A 21,814-nucleotide genomic window follows, 5' to 3' on the forward strand; every position below is an offset into this window, starting at 1 on the left:
GACCCTATGGTAAGTTTTTAAAAATATTGAGTGCCCTCCGATAGGAGAGGTGTGCAATTACAAAGAACCTTTTTTTTTTTGATTTGGGAGTTCTTACATAGATATAATCGATCTTTGTACCATAGTGAATCATTTTTCCAGATAAATGTATTAGATGCATTAGGATCTTGCTGCAACTTTCGATCGAGTTTCCACACCTCTTCATCATTCTTCCCATCATACCTTGCTTCAGTTGTCCAATCAGATTGGACAATAGAAATTTCATAGAGCAATGCCTCCACATCCTCATCCCTTCTTACGAGTGCATTTACAACAACATTTCACTTCCATTTTTTGTAGATTATTTCAAAATCATAACCCAACATCTTTGTGACCCATTTTTGTTTCTATTTTGAAGATAATATTTGTTCCAAAAATTATTTAAGAATATTATGATCTATTTTTACCTTTAAGTGTCTTCCCATTAGGTAAGGGTGCCATTTCTTTAGGGAATGTAATATAACCAACATTTCCTTCTCATAAATGGTTTGTGTAAATACTTTCCCTTGATTGTACAACTTTCAAAAGAAATGGGTCTTCCTTCCTGCATTAAAACAACACCAATGCCATTTCTTGAGGCATCCCATTCCATAATAAAGGTTTTTGTGAATTCAGGTGTAGCTAAGGCCAAAGCTCAACACATTTCCTCTTTAAGATGTTCAAAGGCCTAATTTTCTTTTAGGGTCCAAAAAAATGCATCTTTCTTCAGTAATGTTGTTATAGGTGCTGCTATTTCCCCATAATTTTTAACAAACTTGCGATAATACCATGTCAATCCAAGAAATATTTGAAGATGCCTTAAGGTTGTGGAAATTTTCCATTCCTTGATGGCTTTAATTTTTTTATGGTATACCTTAACACCCTCATGAGGTACAATATGGCCCAAATATTCCACTTCTTGTACCCCAAAGAAACATTTGTATGGTATTGCATACAATGTTTCTTCTCCAATAGTTTGAGGACCCTGTTAACATGTTGAACATTATGTTTCAAAGACTTGTTGTAGATTAATATATCATCAAAAAATACTAACATAAATTTTCTAAGGAAGGGTTTGAAAGTGGAATTCATCAAACCTTGAAATGTGTAAGGTGCATTAATAAGGCCAAAAGGCATGACCAAAAATTCAAAATGACATTCATGAGTTTTGAATGCCTTTTTCAAGACATATTCTGTATTCATTCTAATTTGATGATATCTTGAATGAAGGCCTAGCTTTGTGAAGTAAATTGCTCCATTTCATTCATCCAACAATTCATCAATGAAAAGAATGGGAAATTTATCTTTTATAGTGAATTCGTTGAGCTCTCTATATGATATAGGTGGATATTGGTGGACACCCACCCTATTCCACTTGTATCCCCAACAATTATTCCTTTTACTGTCCTAATTTCAATGCAATTTCCTATTTTTGGTAGTTTTTTGGGTAAACGGGAAAAAAAGAGTCTTTATATCATGTTTATAGTTTAATTATGTTGTCCTCAAATAGACCTTTCTAATGGGCTATTGTGTGTGTCAAATGAAGATCATATGCCAAAGTTACGACCTTGAGAAGTGGATGTTCCAACTAACCACATCAGAACCCATACCTTTTGGCACTTCATATCCTAGGGTTAGATTTTTGGATGTTTAGGGCTTCTTAATATTTATTCATGATAGAAATGCCTCTTAAACTCATTATAACATAGTTTATAAGGAATGTAGCCATCACATATCTTCTTAAAAGATAAGCTACCATTGCCCGAGCTAGTTTTTTTCCTTTCTGCATGTAAACAATTTTCAACAATTGCTATTTGTTAATTGAAGTTATGTTTTGTTGTATCTATGTGTTTTTGTTCAAATTTGCATTTCATTTTTTTCCTTCATAAATCCATATTATTGGTGTCCTAATGATTTTTCTTTCTCTATTTTTGTTTGCATGTCCCCAATGAGGTTGAGGTATAAGGAGTTGGGACTTGAACTGGTTGAAACCTTGCAAGACCAACCTTGATGACTAATGAGGCTCATCAATAAGTATATTGTATGGTCACAATGCCATCCTCCAACTTATTAAATTATCTTTTTCTCACATTTATCTACAAATTTCGTTATATTATGCTTAGTGTGAGAGTAAAAGATGTGTTGCTATGTCTTGTAGCTAAATGTGTGTTAAATGTAGGAATTGGAGAACTTTTGAGTTGATTTGAGTGCAGGAACTCAGAGTAGACAAGAAAGAGATATTCTAGGAGGTGGTCCACCTCATTAACTCCTCCAATTGGTCAAAGATCCCCCACTATATATCATCAAATCGATGTCATTGGAAACTAAGCAAGCCGAGTTCATTGACAGCCGAGCCAGTGCAAGTCAAAGAAGAGTGAGATTCATCGATTCTCGAGTTAGGGAGTCAAATATCCCTATTTTCTAGGGATCTGTTGGTAGTTCCACTTTTGTATAAATAAACAAGCTAAGGGGCTCATTAGGATTACAAGTTTTATTGTAGCCAAGAGGCCATTAAGTTGAAGCACATTTTACTGTTATTTTGATGATGTATTTGGCAATTTTTGAATGATAATGAGAAGTTCTATTTTGGCCCAGCATTGAGCAGACTCAGAGGGATGAAGCTCTTGGGTTAGGGCCCAAACCTAGCAACAGAAGTTCCTCTCTTGTATCTATATCCTTAGTCTAGAATGTTGGTTAATTGCTGAAGTTTATTCATGTTTCTTCGAGCTTAAAAGATTGATTAAGTTGTTGCTTATTCATTTTTCCTTTAGCTTAGAAGAAAAATTAGTTTTTACAATTCAGTAGGGAAAAATCCATCAAAGATCCTGTGACAGTGACCCCTATCTCATCTCCCTCATGGGATCATGATTAGAGGACCCCATTATCACAACCCAAAAAATAGAGTGTGATTTCTTGTTCATTGCATAGATCAAGTTTTATCATTAGTTAGATAGTTGTTTATGATTTCTTAGGAATATTTACATTTGTTATTTTTATTCTCATGATTACTATATATTAGGAGGTTGTTCATTTCATAGATCAGGTTCTTAGCATTAGTTAGATAATCTTTTCCAAATTCAACTCATCTTTTCCACATTGACTTGTAATAGTTTGCAAATGAAAAGAGAAATAGGTGCATGTGTATTGTAGGTCTGTTGGATATGTAGGCAAGGAATCCTTTCACCAACTCCATTTAGGTCTTCTCCACCTTGTTTTGATGCATGCCAACCCATGTTCTAGATCTCTGTTTTTCGGTCACCGTGAGAAACCATCTTAGCATAAATTTGGCCTTCTTGAAGTACTGGGCTTAGCTAAGGGTATTGATCAACTTCCCTACATTTCCCAAAAACTTCATACAAACTTTAAAAACTTTATCTCACCATTCTTACCCTCTAAACCCTCTCAGACAAGTTCCTATAGCATTTCAGGAAATCCTATAGCATTACAAGAATCCTGTAACAACATCCTGTAGCACACCTATAGCAGCCTGTTTTGACCCTTTTTTGACTTGAAATGATAGCCTAGCATAGTTTAGGAGGAGTTTGACCTCTCAGCTTGGATTCCATGACCAGAAGTGCCACCTGGACCAATCCCTTCACTCCTTTTCCTTTCATACAAGATCAGATAACATTAGATATTTCATTTCTGAATTTAGCAATTAGAACTTTGTTTACTTTGCAAGTGTGAATTGGATAGTCAATGCATGCATTCTTGAATTACGAAATGATATAATAATCTTTTTCTTTTAAGCAACCCTGATAGCTAGATGATGGACTGAAAGTTAGCATATTTTCCTTTCTGCAAATTAGCATAATATTTGTGTCCTTTCATAGCATTTACAAGTTTACATCTTTCATTTTCTAAGATGAAAAGAATTTACTTTCTCTACACAAGGAATAACGTTTACATTTTTCTTTCAAGGAGTTAGACTCCTTTCAGTTCAGTAGAGGAATGGTCTGGTACCCTAATAATCAAGTGGCCTAGTTGAGGGTGGCATGAGTAGGATGATGCATCTACTGTGTATATAGCACTGTCACCTCTAATTTTTTATGAAACCCCAGGTTGATAAAGTAAAGTTGGTAGCCTTGGGAGTTGAAACATTCTTTTTGCAATACTAAGGCTCATCACTTTTTGGTGCCATTTCTGGGGAGGTGTCTAGGTAGATGTAATTTCCACTTTTCTTTTTGTTTTGAATTCAGTAGATAGATGTTATTATTTATTCCCTTTCTGTTTTTCATTTGGTTTTTAAAAAACACATAAAAATAAAAAAATATTTCATGCCTCGCAAGAGTAGAGACACTTTAGGGAAATTCTTGCCAAATACCCCCACACCATCAAAGAATCAACCTTCACTCTTCTTCGATGACTATCAACTTCACTCTCTAAATGTAGGGGGGTTAGAGGACCCCTTAGGTGAACATTCTAAGATCTTTGAAGAGCCTATTGGGGAAGAAGAAGAAACCATTCCACATACCTAAACCATGCCTGAAAACAGAAATGAGGGTGCTTTTCCCATCAGAGAGACTAATGGAGATGCTAGGATGAAAAAGGGAAGCCCTTCTACCCTTCCTCACTTTCATGGCTTAACCTCAGGGGACCCTGATACTTTTTTGTTTGAGTTTGTTATTGTCTATAGAAATTATGATTATACCTCTGATGAACAGAATTTGAAGTTGTTCCCATCCATCCTTAAGGATGCAACCTTGCATTGGTTCATGGGTCTACTTGGGGATAACATCACTACTTGGGTTCAAATGCAACAATCCTTGAACAAAAAGTATAGGGACTATTGTAGGTCCAAAGACACCAAAGAGGAAATATTTAGAATGACTCTTGGACCAGATGAATCCCTGTAAGACTATGAGGAAAGGTTCCATCTCAGTTGTAAGAGGGCCATATGCACGCTTGATCCTGAATCACTCATGTTATTACTTCTTAGATGGATCAAGGAAGACATACTGGAAACCCTAAAGATGTTGTATGGAGTAGACATTTATCAACTACCCTATGACAACATCAAGATAGTATTCAAAAACCATTCTAGGGCTACTAGGAAGAAGGGTAGGTCTAGTCAAGCTTTGGCTATTTCCTCTTCCTCCACCTCATGTATCAAGATTGAAATTGGAAACATGTTGGAAGAATTTAAAAGTGAAACGTTGCACACCTTTGCTATACAAATGGACACCATGTAGATCAAGAGGAGATAAGAGGAAGTGGAGACAGCCTTAGCTATATTTTTCCATAAATGCACTAGAAGGCACCCTAGAAATGAATGTCCACTAAATGTTTAAAGGCCTGCTTGGTCTGTGAGGAAAACCATTCCATAGATAAGTGTCCTTCTTTTCTTGGGTTGAAAGCTGTATACCAGGGGGCATAATGTGGGACTGAACAACTCGGTTACATCAATCAAAGGAGGCCTCAAGGACCTCGACCATACTAGCAGGGCATGCAAGGTGCATCTATTCCTATTACCATCCCAACCAGAATGCACCCTTGCCCCCTTGGTATTATCCTACTCATCCTTCATGGTCCACACCTTCTCCTTGGCCTTTTGCACCTCAGTATCATCCCCAAACCACCAATCAAACATTTCAGTTGCATGCTTCTACACATCCTCAGTGTAATAACCCATCACAAGGTTGTAGGCCTCAAATCAGCCAACCTCCTGCTTTACTACCTCCACCTCCATCTCAACCAAAAACAATTCATCCTTCTCCACCCAAGAAACCTTATATGCCTACTCAACCAAATACAAACCTGAATAACAAGCAGACACACCATGTCTATTTTGGAGAGACATCTTACCCTACATATGCTGTAGAGATTCAAGAAATCAACCTTAGGTCTAGGAGAGTGCTCCCGAATTACCAACCTCCATTTCCATCCAAGGATCTTGAAGAGGAAAGGAAAGAGAGTGCCCCTCAAGAAAATCCACCTCCTTTTCTTGAAAGATTGATCCATCCTAACCAACACACCCCATAAGAGACTAAACTTATGGGAGAATTGAAAAACTTGTGTGTTAAAATCCCACTCCTCCAAGCTATCAAGGATGTTCCCATCTATAATAAGCTTATAAAAGAGAAATGATTCAAACATCCTGGGAGGATAAATAAAGACACCCCTACCATCAATGCCATTGGTCAATTGTCTGATATAATGTTGGGGAGAGTGATTTGCCCAAAGTATCTAGACCCTAGAAGTCCTGTGGTAGATGTGCACATTGATGGAATCATTGTCCCTCACACCTTGATTGATCTTGGGGTTGCCATCAATGTGATGACTAAGGAAACCATGCTCAAACTAAACCTCCAAGGATTTTTGAGAAAGACCACCAAAATGATGCAACTTGCAGATAGGTCCACAATGGCTCTTGAGGGAGTTGTTGTTTATGTAATGGTCTCTATTGATTCCTAGGAGTATCCTCATGACTTCCTAGTTCTCCAACCCAATACCAAATTCAATGGCTATCCTCTCATACTTGGAAGACCATGGCTAGCCATTGCTGATGCTTACATAAATTTTAGAACTGGGAACATGACCATTAAGAATGGATATTTGTCCAAACAATTGGTATTGTACCCTCTTGCTCAACCATCCCTGGAGCATGACTTACCCCTATTGTTGGAAGAGGAGGAGGAATATGAAGTGCGTCATACCACATACCATCCAATATGTACCCTAGATGCTATTATAGGAAGGAGGAAACCTGATGAAGATTACCTCATTGACCAAATCCTCCAGAACTAGCCCCCCAACCCCATGCCTCTTGATGAGCTTGTGAAGGAATCTGAGATTAATCCTTGGACTGCGTTATGTCTAGTGTACCCAAGTCCTACACATGTCAAAATGGCATAATTTGGTCCATCTAAAAACTTGAATATGAACCCCTCTCTCTTAGACAACCAGGAAGATAAGTTGCACAACATGCTGAGAGAGCACTTAGATGCTTTTTGTTGGAGCTATAAATAAATGAAGGGGGTGCATCCTTCAGTTTGTACTCATCACATCTACATCAAGGAAGGATTCAAACCTATGCACCAACCTTAGAGGAGAATGAACCCATCCCTCAAAGACATAGTGAAGGAAGAGTTGTAAAATGTTAGGATATTCCGACACATAGGAAATAGTTAAGTATAACTTGGTCTAGTATAGAGTTAGGTAAAGTGTGTTTCTTTACTATGCACATTTGTAACTTACAATCCGATGGTCACGATATGTTCTAGACATGAAGTGATTTGACGGTTCATTCTCTCCTTGGTATTACCGACACTTGATCTGTGGCTTAACCCCCAATTGGTCCATGATATCTATTTAAAGAGCACGGAGGGTCATTTGTAGCGTGACCATTCATGAGAGAAGCTTATGTAAATTTTCATTCTTTTATTAATAAATTCCCTGAAGTGGTCGCGTTGGCTCAAGTCGTGGACTGTTTCCCTCTTTGAGCATTTTAACAACATCAAGAATACTGGTGTATTGATCCATGATCTGTTTTTGAGCAGTGTCCTTTGGTGTTCTATCTGAGGAACTTACCCTGTAAATTCCTACATGGTATTAGAGCTATTTGAGGGCCGCATCCATTGGTGATCCAAATCGGAAGTTGGTACAACTGCATCCGACTGTCGTTTCCTAGATCTATTGTTTCTGATTGCGTTCGGGTCGAGAGGACTGTACTATTGTGTTAGGAGCATCTGTCCCAGTGAGGAACCCATTTCGTATCACGCGAAAAGGTTTCTGGTAGCCCTAGCTACGTCATTTTTAAGATCTAGAGGTATACAATCCTTTTTGCAGTTTTAGCTATTCATCTCTCTGTTTATTTCAGTTTATTTAGCTCTTAATTTTTTATTACTGGATCTATACCTTTCATTTCTGTGTATGCTCTTTGCCCCACGACTCTGGTGATCAGGGAAAATAAGAAACAGAAAGGAAGGATTTTTTTTCATGTGTATGCTATTTTCCGCTTGCCTTAGTGTGATCTCGGAAAATCAAAAACATTGAGGAAAATATTTTGTTTTCAGCAAAAGATAACTTCAAGCCATAAGGTTAGTTTTGTTTTGCATGTTTGTGTTGGGTTGTGTGGTTTTTTTTTTGTAGGCAAAAAGAGATTTTCCAAGCAAGCACGCACCCCAAAGCTTCAGTGACTAAAAAAAAAAACCGTCCTTCCTCTTTTCCAAAAATTACTAACCTTTTAAACTAGCTCACTTGGTCCAAAGTTACTTTATGAGAATAGAGGTCTTGGGTTCAAGTCTTTCTTTTTGTTGAGTTACTTTTTCAAAAAACACATGTAACTTATGTTTTAAAGTTACTTTATGTAAAAGTGTTCTCACCCATTATAAAAAGTGAGTCACTTATAATTCTAAAGTCTCTTTATCTTTTACTTAAGTTACAATTTAGTGGGTAGCTCATAAAGGACCATTGTAAAAGCGACTTTCACTTATTTATAAAAGTGAGCCACATAATTTTTTTTTTTTTAAGTGAGCTAATTAGATTAAGTTTGGAAAGGGTTTTTTTTTTTTTTTTTTTTTAATACAACATTATCATTCATTTCCGCACATTCACGCACTTCATCAGCATCTTCAACAACTTTTCTTCAAAATAACTTCTTCATCCGGAAGCCGTTTTCTGAGCCGTTTTTTTTTAATCAGCCTAATTTTTCGAGATATTTCCCTTGGAACACTTAGTTTCAGTATCTATAACTTCTTTCCCATTAAAATGGAAATTCCATGCCAAGTTATTCTTGACAGCACCAACTACTTCCAATGGTGGTCCTACATTGTGGATTTACTTAGAAGTAAAGGTCTTACAGAATAGCCTTAGACCAAGAAACTAAACCTAAAGATGAAGATAAGGCAACCAAATGGGAAAATAGACAAGTTCAAGCACGTGGGTTGATAGGGATGTCTATTTCTCCAGACCTTAGATTCCATGTCACAGAACTTGATACCCCTAATGAAGCAATGAAACAACTCACTAAAGTTTTTGGAATTAAAAATGAAATTAGAGCCCATCAACTTGAAAATGAGTTGCTTACGTTGGACCCCAATAATTTTTCTTCCATTGAAGATTTTTTGTCAAATTTCAAGACCCTTAGACTTCTCTTGGAAGGTGTTAAGGTTAAGAAAGAAGATGGTAGCCTTATCTATTCCATTCTTACTAAGTCGGGACCAGCCTACTCTGTGTTTGTTTCCACCTTCCCTTCTACTAGAGAAGTAGTTATTTCTCAAGGACAAGACTACAAGTCCCCCTGTTTTGATGCCTTTTGTGATTTTTTAATAAGAGAACAAGAAAAAATCTTACATCTTGGTCTTCTTAATCTTGGAAACTCTTCTAAGAAAGCCTTAGCCGCCCAACAACAACCAAATTCAAAGAATCCTAAGAAGCAGTATCCTAAAAAGAATGGTCCTAAACCAAACAAGGGTCCTAAGCAATTTCATTCTCAAAATGAAAAATCATTTCAACAAAATGATAAGGCAAATAAAAACAAAGGGAAGAAGACTGATAGACATTGCCACTTTTGTAATCGAGGTGGCCACTTAGAATCTAAATGCTTTAAGAAGATGGAAGCCTTGGAAGCAACAATGAAGAAGCATAACATCCATTTTTATCATTCTTAAACTTCAACTTCATCTTTAGGAATAACACTTTTTGCATGTGGTTGTCAAGCATATCGGTTTGGTTATGCACTTAATGTATCGTCTTCTTCTCATTCTCATGAGTGGGTCATTGATTCTGGAGCTTCTTATCACATGGCCAAAAACAAAGCCATGTTTTCTTCTTTAAATGATTGTAACACCAAAAATATATATGTTGGTGATGATAGATCTCTTAGTATTGTAGGGACTCGAACTATTCATCTAAACAATGGTCAATTTAATGATGTATTATGTGTTCCAACTTTATCCTGCAACCTTCTATTTGTATATCAGATAACTCATTCAGGTGAAGGTAAAATCATTGAATTTTCACCTCACGATGTTGTAATTAAGGACCTAAGAGATCCTAAATAGATTTTAGCTGCTGGCATTGCTGATGATTCTACAAGTTTGTATAAGTTTAACAACTTTGGGTCATAAACTCTTCCCTCGGTATTTGTTGCTCATAATGATGAAGTGAGCAAACTTTGGCATGAGCGATTTGGTCACTTAAACTATCGCTCCCTTCAAAATCTATGTAAAGAAAATACGGTGACAGGTCTTCCTATGGTATCTTGTAGAGATGGTGTTTGTTCCAGATGTGTACTCAGAAAACATCATTGGGATAATTTTGAAAAACGTGCCTCTTGGCATGCCTCAGCCCTTTACAACTTGTGCATAGTGATTTATGTGGTCCACTTCCAGTTGTTTCATTCTCTGGCTACAAGTATTTCTTAACTTTCATTGATGATTTCTCCAGACGCACTTGGTTATACTTCTTAAAACTCAGGAGTGAAGTATTTAACATGTTCTTGGCCTTTAAGGCCTTTGTTGAAAAATAATATGGACATCAAATTCTTAAGCTAAGATCTGATAATGGTGGATAATATGTTAACAACAAATTCATCAACTTTTGCACTGAGAATGCAATTCAAATGCAACATACTATTCCATTTACTCCACAACAAAATGGTGTAGTTGTAAGGAATAATTGCTCCGTAAAGGAAATGGTTAATTGTATGTTTCAATCTAAAGGACTTAGTCTTAATTTTTGGGTAGAAGCAATTAACTGTGCAAATTACATAGTAAATCGCATTCCTACTAAGGTTTTAAAGAATATCACTCCAGAAGAAGCATGGAGCTCAATTCAACCAGATGTAAGTCACTTTCGTGTTTTTGGAAGTGAAGCATGGGCCCATATTCCAGATGAGAAACATAAAGCTTTAGAACCTAAGAGTGAAAAAAGTATTTTTGTTGGATATTTTGAAGATGTCAAAGGATATATAATTATTCCACTTAATTCCAAAAATGTTATCATTAGAAGAGATGTAAAGTTTGCTGAAAATATATTGGCCTACGAGCCTAGTTTGGCAGATGTGCCACCTCTCTCTATCCCTTCTACTTATAAAAATATTTCTTCTTCAGATGATGACAAAAAGGATGAAAATCCTCCCCCACCTTCTCAGGATCCTCCTTTAGCTCCTCAGCTTCCAAAATGGGTCCATGCTACTCCTCCTTTATCTCCACAGCTTCCAAAATGGATCGTCCTTTAGCGACGTACACGTTCTCAGTTCGATAGAGCCTCTTCTTTACTGGCTCAAGCTTCAGTGAATTATGATCTTGACACCTTTGCAGAAGCTTTAGGCCATCCAGATTGGGATGCAACTATGAATAAAGAACATTGTTCATTATTGGCAAATGATACATGGGATCTTGTTCCTCTTCCAAAGGGACAAAAACTTGTTAGATGCAAATGGGTTTATAGAACCAAGTATGGACCAGATGGAAAAGTTGATAAACATAAAGCTCGTCTTGTTGCTAAGCATTTTTCATAAGTTGAAGGCATTAACTATACTGAAACCTTCTCCCCTATTGCCAAAATGAACTCTATCCACCTTGTTATTTCCCTTGCTACCTCTTTCAAATGGGAAGTCCATTAGATGGATGTTAAATGTGCCTTTTTGCATGGGGGCTTGCATGAAGAAAAATATATGGAAAAACCTCTTGGATTTATACAAACATACTCCAGCCTTGTATGTTGGCTTAAGAAATCCCTTTATGGTCTCAAGCAAGACCCTTGGGCTTGGTATGCCAAAATGGATAACTTTCTTTTAGATACTCGATTTTCTAGGTGTCATTCTGACAATACTGTCTACACAAAGAAAGTGGGTAAGTATCCTATCATTCTTGTTCTTTATGTTGATGATCTTATCCTTATTGGTAGTGGTCCCAACCTTATAAACCATGTCTTTCAAGGCTTGAGAAGGCTTCACCCTTTTCTTTTACTCATTTCCATATACAATCCATGCTTCAAGAGTTTGGTTTTAAAACATTTCCTTGGGATAATGATGTTGTTTGAAAGGATCCTTTAAAATCTTCTTTCACACTTCTCCATTTTAGGAAATAAGTTTTTAAATAATGTCATTTCCTTGGTAGAATATTCAATGAACATTTAAATGTTTGGTTCATTAAATTTATACACGGAGTTGATATCTTTTTTGCTTGGGACTATACAATCTATTGGGACTTTAGATACTAGTGAAAAGAAATTGTCATTCAGACCAAAAGATGGTAAATAGAAAGTATTTTCCATATTCTATTTTACCTTTCTTTACCTTCATGCTTTTAGTAGTTCAAATAAAAATCCATTTATTCAAATGCTTCAACTATGAAAACAATGATTCCCATGGGAATTTCATCTAAAGATAACTACTAGTATTTTATTTTATTAAATTGAAATTGAGGTTGTTGATAAGTGAGATGCTTAGATATGCGTCATGATGCTAGAAAGGTCTTCACCATGGGCTTGTGCATGCTGGGACTTTTCATATAACTCTTTTTGGAAATTATTCAATTATTTTTGTATTATAAAAGCACAAACAATAAAATTTATATTATGATACTTGATAGATTTATAGTAATGGAATTTATTTTTCAACAAGATGGCTTTTCATTCATACTCCATCATCTTCTTTTTCACAACTACAAAGTTATATACATTTTCTTGGGAAACGACTTATCCAACCAAGAGTAAGAAATATAGACTCATATTTCTTGTATCCATCACCATAGTTTCAGTGTTGAGTATTAGTTCAAAATATAGTTTGATTTTTCTTATTTTATACTTTTCTCTTATTTCTTTCTTCTTCTCTTTGTCAAATGAAAACAACTCTGAATCAACAACTTCATCTACTTGAGTTGGAATAGGTTCATCACCTTCTAAAACCATGCTTGAAACAAAAATATTGGAAAAGATTCAAGTGCTAAAAACTTGTTTAATTTGTGTTGAGTCTAATTTCCCTATGTTTTTTTTATTGTTTTGTTTCATTAGCTCATTCCCTTCTTGCATGGCTTCCTATGCCTTAGAGGTTTTCATATTTTTCTTCGTCAATTCTTCTTAAATTTTACTGTATTTTTTATATTTTGCCTCAACTTATTTCCTTGCATATTCCTTAGCCTCTACATCATTCTTGGATTTCCTTTCCTCCCTTTCCTTCTTTTCTAGCAATTTGCGTTGATATTAGCATTTGCTTCTTTTTTCTTTTCCAATTCTCCTTTTCTGGTAGCTTTTACCAATGTTCGTTCTCTTCTTTTGGCCTCATCCCTTTCATTGACCTAATCCAAGGATTCCAATCTTCCCTTTTCTTGTTCTTGTCTCTTTTCTTTAAGATATTACCTCTCAACAAAAACTCTTGTGACCTCTTCCTTCTTTCTCCTTTCTTTATCCTCTACACTAACTCACAAATTATTGAAAAGTTGTACATAGATCAATGTGTTTCTATGAGGTGTCTTAGCTTCATTCTCCTGATTTTAGTAAGATAAAAATATCATCATCCATGATTCATGTTTGGAAACAATCCCTATGGAGTCATTCATTTGAGATTTTTCTAAATCAAAATGATGTCTCAAGGTATTCTCCTTCCTACCTATCCCAAGTAGAATATGTTAACCCATACATACCTATGTATAGTGGATAGGATGAGAATAACTTATTTATTGCTTGATTAGGAAAGTAATGAAACCATGCAAAGCGATTTGATAAAAAATCTCTTAGATGATCAGCCTAATTGACACATAAGCTAAAAGTATATGAGTTGTTTGTGTGGCTCCATAAATCCTAGTATGGGTGGAGTCTTCATAAACTTACCAATCTCCAATGATTCTAAATACCTATATTACTTATGCAGATATTCTTGAGTAGGATTTTAAAAAAAAAGTTAATATAGTGGTGTTAGGAAACCTCACAAATAAGTGCACATTGAAATTAGTACATGTTCTTCCATAAATATTTATAAGAAGCATGAACATGGGGCTACGTCAAGGACCAAGAACAACCTAATCCCAAAAATGTGTTAGAAGTGAAATATATACCTATATTAGAAGAGAACTTGTAAACTTTGATGCCTCCTCAAAGAGGATCCAATTATGATTCGAAAATTACTTCTAGAAGAGATCTGGAAAGGATAGCATTCCATTTGAAAATTCCACATCCTTCAATGGTTTCATACATAATTGGTGCTAAACCTATCTTTACATGAGTTGAATATTTTTCATGAAATATTTTGTTGGACAATTGAGCTACCCATATTTATCTTTATAACACACTCACATTAATTATGATATTTATAAATATTTTTGTGTAATAGAGCATCTCAATACATTATTTGAATGTTGGTAGAAACTTCATTTTGATATAATAAAAACCATTACTGGTGAAATTTGTTCTTATTTCAATCATGGTGCCAAGTTGTGTTACAGCCTTGGGTTAAAGTATCATGTATTAAAGGATATAAAGGCAAAATAATAAAACCAAGGTCATGGGACACATATTCCAAGCTGAATGTTGGGAAAGAACTACAGTGGGCATCACTTGTGGTTTATTATCGCTAAGGAAATTGGCAAAGACATTGGAAAAGGAAAAGAGACAATAATTGGCATTTAATTATGAAAACAAAGGAAAATAAGAGAAAAGGGAGATGAAGAGACAAAAACATGCATGAGAAGGAAATTAGAGGAAAAATGAAGGAAAATGAAGAAAAAGGGAAATCAATGATAAAAAGGCATTAGAGAAATAGTTCACAGCTTTTGTTAGTTCTAGCTTTGGCTCTCTTAAGGCTTGCACACTTAGAGAATTCTTAGAGAAATTTAGCATTCACTTGGACTTGGATAAAGGAAATAAAGAAAAGGAAGGAGAAGGACATGTAAGGAAAGCAAAAGGGCAAGGACAGGAAGGTTAGATCGATCGCTTCAATAGGAGGATTTTGTAGGTAATAGGTTGCATGTGTGATTTCTTAGCTATGTTTTGAATGCATGGTACATGCATTTGTTTATTTGGTTCATTTATTGTCATTGGCATGGGTTTTTCCTAGTTTAACAATGGTTTCAACCTTGTCTTGCCATTTTTTGGTTAGCCATGGTGTGATGGGATTCGTTCTTGGTTGAATTTTTGATTATCAGAAGGTTTTGGATCCAGATGAGGTGGTCTCGGGGGATCCCTCGATAGGTGGGTAGAGATAGGAAAATTACTCAGGGGATGGTGAAGGACTTTTGAGGCATCCAAGCTTGGTATGGTTTTGTGATCTTAGGACCGGTTTAGGTGAGATCACTATAGCTTTAGGGTGGAGGTGTTTTAACCTCTGGAGTCCCTAGTTTTTTATGACTTGGTTTATCTCATGAGACCCACATTCATGATTAGAATATGGCATATGGGTGATTTATTGAAATAAATATTTGGTTCAGCCCAATCTATGGTTAGGTAGTACATGGAAGTCCCTGAATTGGTTGGCTTTTGCATAAGTTAATGGCAAGCTATTTTCCTCTTTGTGATTCATGAGTACATGTATTGGTTATTAAGTGATATTATGGATGATTTTTCATGGTTATCATTCTGGTTATATGTTGGTTATATGCATGGATCTATTATGTGCTCAAGCTATCGCTCTTGTTCATGGTTTGAAGTATTTGAATAGTTTATGAATGCATGGGCTAACAAGTGTTATTGCAACTAGATAGAGAGGGCATAAATCCATCTTGGTGATTATCAGATGATGAATAACAATTCATGATCAGATATGCATTCATGACCTATAACTTATATGTTTACCATGTGTTTGACGAAATTTCTATTGTGTACTAGGCATGTATTAGTTATTATTTTGAGTAAGTTTTGGATGGTTAGCCTTATTATCTCTATTTTCATTATTTTGGAAAATTATAGGTAGTTTTGGGCAGTGGTCTAGAGGCTAGCCTGAAAAAGTGGCTTAGATCTTGCAATCGCAGGCACAAAACTATGGATATGGGGTCACAACCACATGGAGATAGGCTTGTGCATGCATTTGGAGGCTCACAACTACATGCATGCAGTGTCAAAGGTGTGGTTGAGATGTTAAGTTAGGGAAAGCTCAGGGATTGGTCACCGGGGGTGGTTTTTTAGCTTCTAAGTGATTTGTAGTCCTTGAGGGAAGTCAGTAATTTATTAATCGATAGGCCCTACTTCCTCAACTGGAACTGGGAGGTCAGGTCATGTCGTAGTAACACTCAACTCATGTTTACCCTAGAGAGCTTGTAAAAGTGGGTAAACATGAGGTGAGGTGTTACAGATTGGAATCAGAGCTCCCAAGTTCAAACACTTGGACTAGATGGGCTAAATGCATGCATAACAACATGCATTGTGAAAGTCAAGGCTATCATGAATGTGGTCATTATTACAGTCTTGTGTCATCATGCAATATGTTGATATGTTGATAGGTTGATGTCATTATGTATGTATATGTATCGCGCTAATCTAGATTGATTTTCGCAAATGAGATAGCCTTCCCTGAACTTCATTAAGATATGATTTTGATTATGTTTATATTGGTTTATCTAACATGCTATGTTTGTAGGAAGAAGAATATCATGGATGATGAGAACAATGGTGTATTGTAGTCCACGTGAATCTCCTTACAAATCATTTGAGCAACAAGGAGATGATAATTCTCCTAATATAGCAGACACATTGAGGAGTTTAAGGGAAGAGATCAAAAGTTTCAAGGAAGAGAATAAAAGACTAATTAAGGCACATGAAAGACATGTAAGGGCTCAAGAAAAGTATTGTAAGTTTAATACCATGGTTCTACAGAGTCTTTTAGAGTTTCAGAAATAAGGGCAGACAAAGATCAATTTTGGAGATAGGTAGGAGGAGAAGACTAATGGGGCATATGGTAGCAGGTCTCGATCAGGATATAGGTTAGGCAGAGATGACACATTCATAGGTGGTAGATAATTGGATACACTCAACAGGAGGACTGGTATGTATGGGTTTTATTCTAGTTCTTCTTCCAAGAGACATCATTGCCATCATTTCCATCATCCTTATAGGAGGAGTGATTACTTTCCAAAGGATTTCAATAAATCCAAGCCTCCTACATTTGATGGAGAGATGAAGAATTTAGAAGATGCAAAAGCATGGTTGCTTGGGATGAAGAAGTTCTTCAGATTGCGTGACTACTGGGAGAACATGAAAGCCAATATAGCCACCTTTAGTCTCAAAGGGAAGGACGATATCTGGTGAGAAGATGTGAAGAATGTCAAAAGAATTAGAGAAGATGAGCTAATTTGGGATGAGTTCGAGAGACTCTTCAAGAATAAGTACCTATTTTAAGAGGTATTATGATGACATGGCTAAGGAGTTTTATCAGCTGTAGATGGGTTTTATGATAGATGATGAGTACACCAGCAGGTTCCTAGATTTGTTGAGGTATGTGCATTACCTCAAGGATGAGAAAGAAAATATTCAAATTTTCATTAGTGGGTTTCGAGCAGCATTCAAAGACTAGATTAAGTTTGATGAGGCTTGGTCATTGGAGGAAGCCATCAGGAAACTGAAACATTGTTATGAGAATTCGAAGCACAAGCTTGAGCCTAAGCATGATCGGAAGGAAAATGAGAAGGCTAAAGGAAAATGGACTCAAAAGCAAGAAATATCTTAGAATGCAGGTGAGAAAGAGAATGTGGCTCCTTAAAAGAATCTTAATACAAAAAATATGTTGGAATTGTAGCAAGAAAAGGCTTCATTTGACTTGTGCATTAGTGAAATGGAGAAATTTGGTTTTCCACATGATCAAGATGACTTGGATTGTAGTTAGCTAGAGTGGCATGGCTTTTTCTCCTATTTAAATCAATAAATTCAATTGTGTAGGCTAGAAGTAGAGTTGTGCATTGGTTGATTGCTAGATTTTAACAATCTACAACAGTTATTGTTAGTTAAACTAAGTTATTTAAGCTCTAGTCATTAGTATAGCCTGTAGGAGTTTAGTTGAGTAGTTGTAACTATTGTTAACTCACTAATATCTTAGAACTGATCAATTTACTAAAAATAGACCCATTCATGCATGGAATTTGAATTTCCTAGCTGAGTGGAGGAAAAAGGCATCAATGAATTTATTATTATACACTAGAGAGTGTATACAATTTGTTTGCAGTAGGCAAGACTCTTCTCTTGGGAATTGAATAAGAAAATAGGGTCTCCTCCTATTATTTAGGAGCCAATTTCCTCGATAATTGTGTAAGGAAATAGGAGGATCATGAGGTGAATATTTGCCTAAGTCTTTTTCAAAGTAGTCTTAGGAGGAGGAGATCAAATTTGCAATGCAGGGTGTGCTTCATGTGTGAATGAATCGTTGTAATTGATCAATTTTTTCTCATTTGATATAATAGAAATAGAGGACATATTTTTTTCAGTTGGGTTCCCCTATGAAATCATTATTCTCCTTGTGTTTTGATGGTTGCATGTTATTGCATGTGTTTCTATAATGTGTTTTCCTTTCTGCAGAATAGTAGAATAAATTTTTGTCTTTTGATTTGAGTTTGATTTTATTAGTAGTAGAAAATTTCTTGACAATTATATATGGTATCAAAGCATCAGAAGACTACATAGAAACCTTGTTCCAGATCTTCTCTCAGAGTAATTTTGAATTGCAGAGTTCTTGGTGCATATTCTTTTCAGTGCAGGAAAAATGGATTTCAATGGATTGAGGCTTGAGTATGCATTCGAGGGCACCTCGAATTTTTGTTCTTGGAAAGACAAGATGGAAGTTGTCCTGAATAAAAGTGGAGTATGGGAATACACACAAACTAATATCCAAAAACGAGTAATATCAGATGCACATGCACTTGCTCAGTGGAAGAAAGACACAACAAAAGCTCGGAGGATTATTCTAGAGGGTGTCAGAGATCATGTGGTTTCAAACTTGCATGGAAAGGAGACTCCTTTTGCAATGTGGAAAACTCTCACAGATCTATTCTAGAGCAATAATGATGCTAGGAAATTGGCATTTAGAGATAAAATTGGGAGAATTTGAATGCAAAAAAAATGAAACCATTCCTTAGTACCTATCCAAATTCACTGAGGTTCGAGATGAACTTGGAAGAGTAAGAGAAAATGTGCCATCATATAAACTTGTGAGCTTAACACTCCTTGGCCTTTCAAAATCCTAGTACAACTATCAAGACAGTTAATGGAAGATACAAGCTACCAGATTGGGAGAGACTTTGGTCTGATTTGGTGCAGGAGGAGATCAGAAGAAACACTAGAGATGGTGATACATCCATTGTAGATGAGGAAGAATATTGTGCCCTAGTTGGTAAAGGAAAGAAGGCCAAAGGCATGAAGTATCAATGTGAGGCAGCATCCAACCAGAACCATGGAAATAAGAAATAACTCAGTAGAATTAAATGCTTTCACTGCCATGAGTATGGAAACTATGCAATCAGGTGTCTGCATAGGAAATCCAGTAAGGAGCCTGCAACAGTGACAACAAAAGATTCCCTTGCACCAAAATTTGAGTTGGATTTCACCCACATTTCTTGCATGGCAAGTACAGTAAGAGGGAGCGAGTGGTACCTAGACTCTGGTGCTTCATATCATATGACATGAAATAAGGAGTTCTTCAACAGCCTAGAGGAGAAGGGCCTATAGTTACACATAGAGCTTGGAGATGATGGAAGTTATAGTACCAAAGGGATTGGAACTATCACCTTTAAGAGTGACTCAGGGTCCCATCTTAACCTAAAGGATGTAATGTATGTTCCTGGTCTGAAGAAAAAAATATTTTTGTAGTTGTACTTGAACACTGTGGATATGATGTGTTGTTTTGTAATGGGAAAGCTTATTTGAAGCATGTTTCTACTAGAAAAGTAAAACAAATTGGTGTTCACATTAAAAATATCTACAAGTTAGAGGTATATTTTTCCATGTATGCAACCATGCCTCTAGGAGTGAGGCGGGGCGATGTAAAGCCTTAGCCCCATAGTTGCAAAGATTTGGACAGGGTCCATAGGAAAGAAGTAACAGTTGCAGTATACTATTCTCATGGATCATTACCCTTGCTACAGGGGCCCACAATATTTGGTAGTAGAAGGACCAATGTTAGTTGATGCATTCAGATCTTGAGGGATAGTTGCAGGCTAGTAGCAACCAGATTCTTAGGAGAAAATTAAAAGTGGAGACTCATGAGACATTTTAGCTCAGAGACACAGTTGATTTAGTATTATGGATGCTTCTTAGTTGCATTTGTTGCAGTAGAAACAACAATAGTGAGAGGGAGTGTTAATTATATTACAGTAAATTCCACAGGAGAAGGATATGGGTGATACAAAACCCATTTCTTTCTAAGAGGGAGCCTTGGAATTGTACCAAGAAAAGGCTTCATTTGACTTGTGCCTTAGTCAAATGGAGAAATTTTATTTTCCACATCAGTAAGATGACTTGGATTGCAGTTAGTTGGAGTGACATGGCTTTGTCTCCTAGCTAAATCAATAAATTCAAGTTTGTAGGAAAGAAGTAGAGTTGTGCATGGGTTGATTGCTAGATTTTAGAAATATAGTGGAGTTATTGTTAATTAAACTATGTTATCTAAGCTCTAGTCATTAATAGATTCAACATGATTTCAATTGAGTAGTTGTAATTGTTGTTAACTCACTGATATCTCAATTAACTAATCAATTTACTAAAAATAGACCAAGTCATGCATGGAATTCAAATTGCCTAGTTGAGTTGAGGAAAAAGGCATCAATGTATTTATTATTGTATACTATAGATTTCATATAATTTATATGTAGGAGGCGAGACTCTTCTCTTGGGAATTGTGCAAGAAAATAAGGGCTTCTCCTATTCTTTAGGAGACAATTTCCTCAATAATTTCACAAGGAAATAAGAGGAGTAGGAGGTCAAGGTTTGGCTAAGTCTTTTGTAGAGCAATCTCAGGAGGAGGAGATCATAATTACAGTGTAGAGTGTGCTTCATGTGTGAAGCAATCATTGTAATTAATCATTTTTTTTCTCATCTAATATAATAAAAACAGAGGAGGGGTTTTTCCCAGGTGGGTTCCCTTGTAAAATCATTTTGTTCCTTGTGTTTTGATGGTTTCATGTTATTGCATGCATTTCTATAATGTATTTTCCTTTCCATAGAATAGTAGAAGAAATTTGTCTCTTGATTTTAGTTTGATTTCATTAGTAATAGCAAATTTCTTGACATTTCTACAAGAGAAAGGACACGGACCTCAGCCTACAGAGTAGCAGAATAAAGGTAGTGGTAGAGAACCATTGCAGTGTTGGATTTGTGGCAAAGACCATAACAAGAAGGATTGTCCATTGTACCAAGGTGGAAGGCCTCAGATTTACAGTGCCCAGGAAGCACAAATAGTTGGGGATGTTGGTCAGAGCATTCCTTGGATCTATGCAACACTTGATAATAGGAAGGTGGACCATTAAGTGTCCATTATTGAGATGGAAGGTAAGATTTGTAATTGACTTATTTCCATTTTGATTGATATTGGATCTAATTATAGTTATGTTTGTCCTAACTTGGTGGACAAGTGTGGCTTGAGTGAAGAAGTGCATGCATAATCTTGTTTGGTGCAGTTGGCTACAAGGACCAAGAGAATAGTTCACCATTGGGTGAGATCATATGCATTTGAGTTGAATGGTATGCCTACATCAGGACATCTAATTGTGCTTCCTTTGGGTTCATATAATATTCTTTTGGGAATGGATTGGTTGTTCATTCACAGGACTAAATTAGATTTCTATGAGAAGACTATTGAGTTCCTAGATGATGATGGAGAGAGGAGAATCTTGTAGGGAAAGAAGAATCCTACATCAGTGAGGATGGTCACAACTATGCA

The sequence above is a fragment of the Pinus tabuliformis genome, chromosome 6 (assembly GCF_031772625.1).
Source record: "Pinus tabuliformis cultivar Carrire ecotype Pingquan chromosome 6, CPIR1, whole genome shotgun sequence".
In the NCBI taxonomy this organism is placed as follows: Eukaryota; Viridiplantae; Streptophyta; class Pinopsida; order Pinales; family Pinaceae; genus Pinus; species Pinus tabuliformis.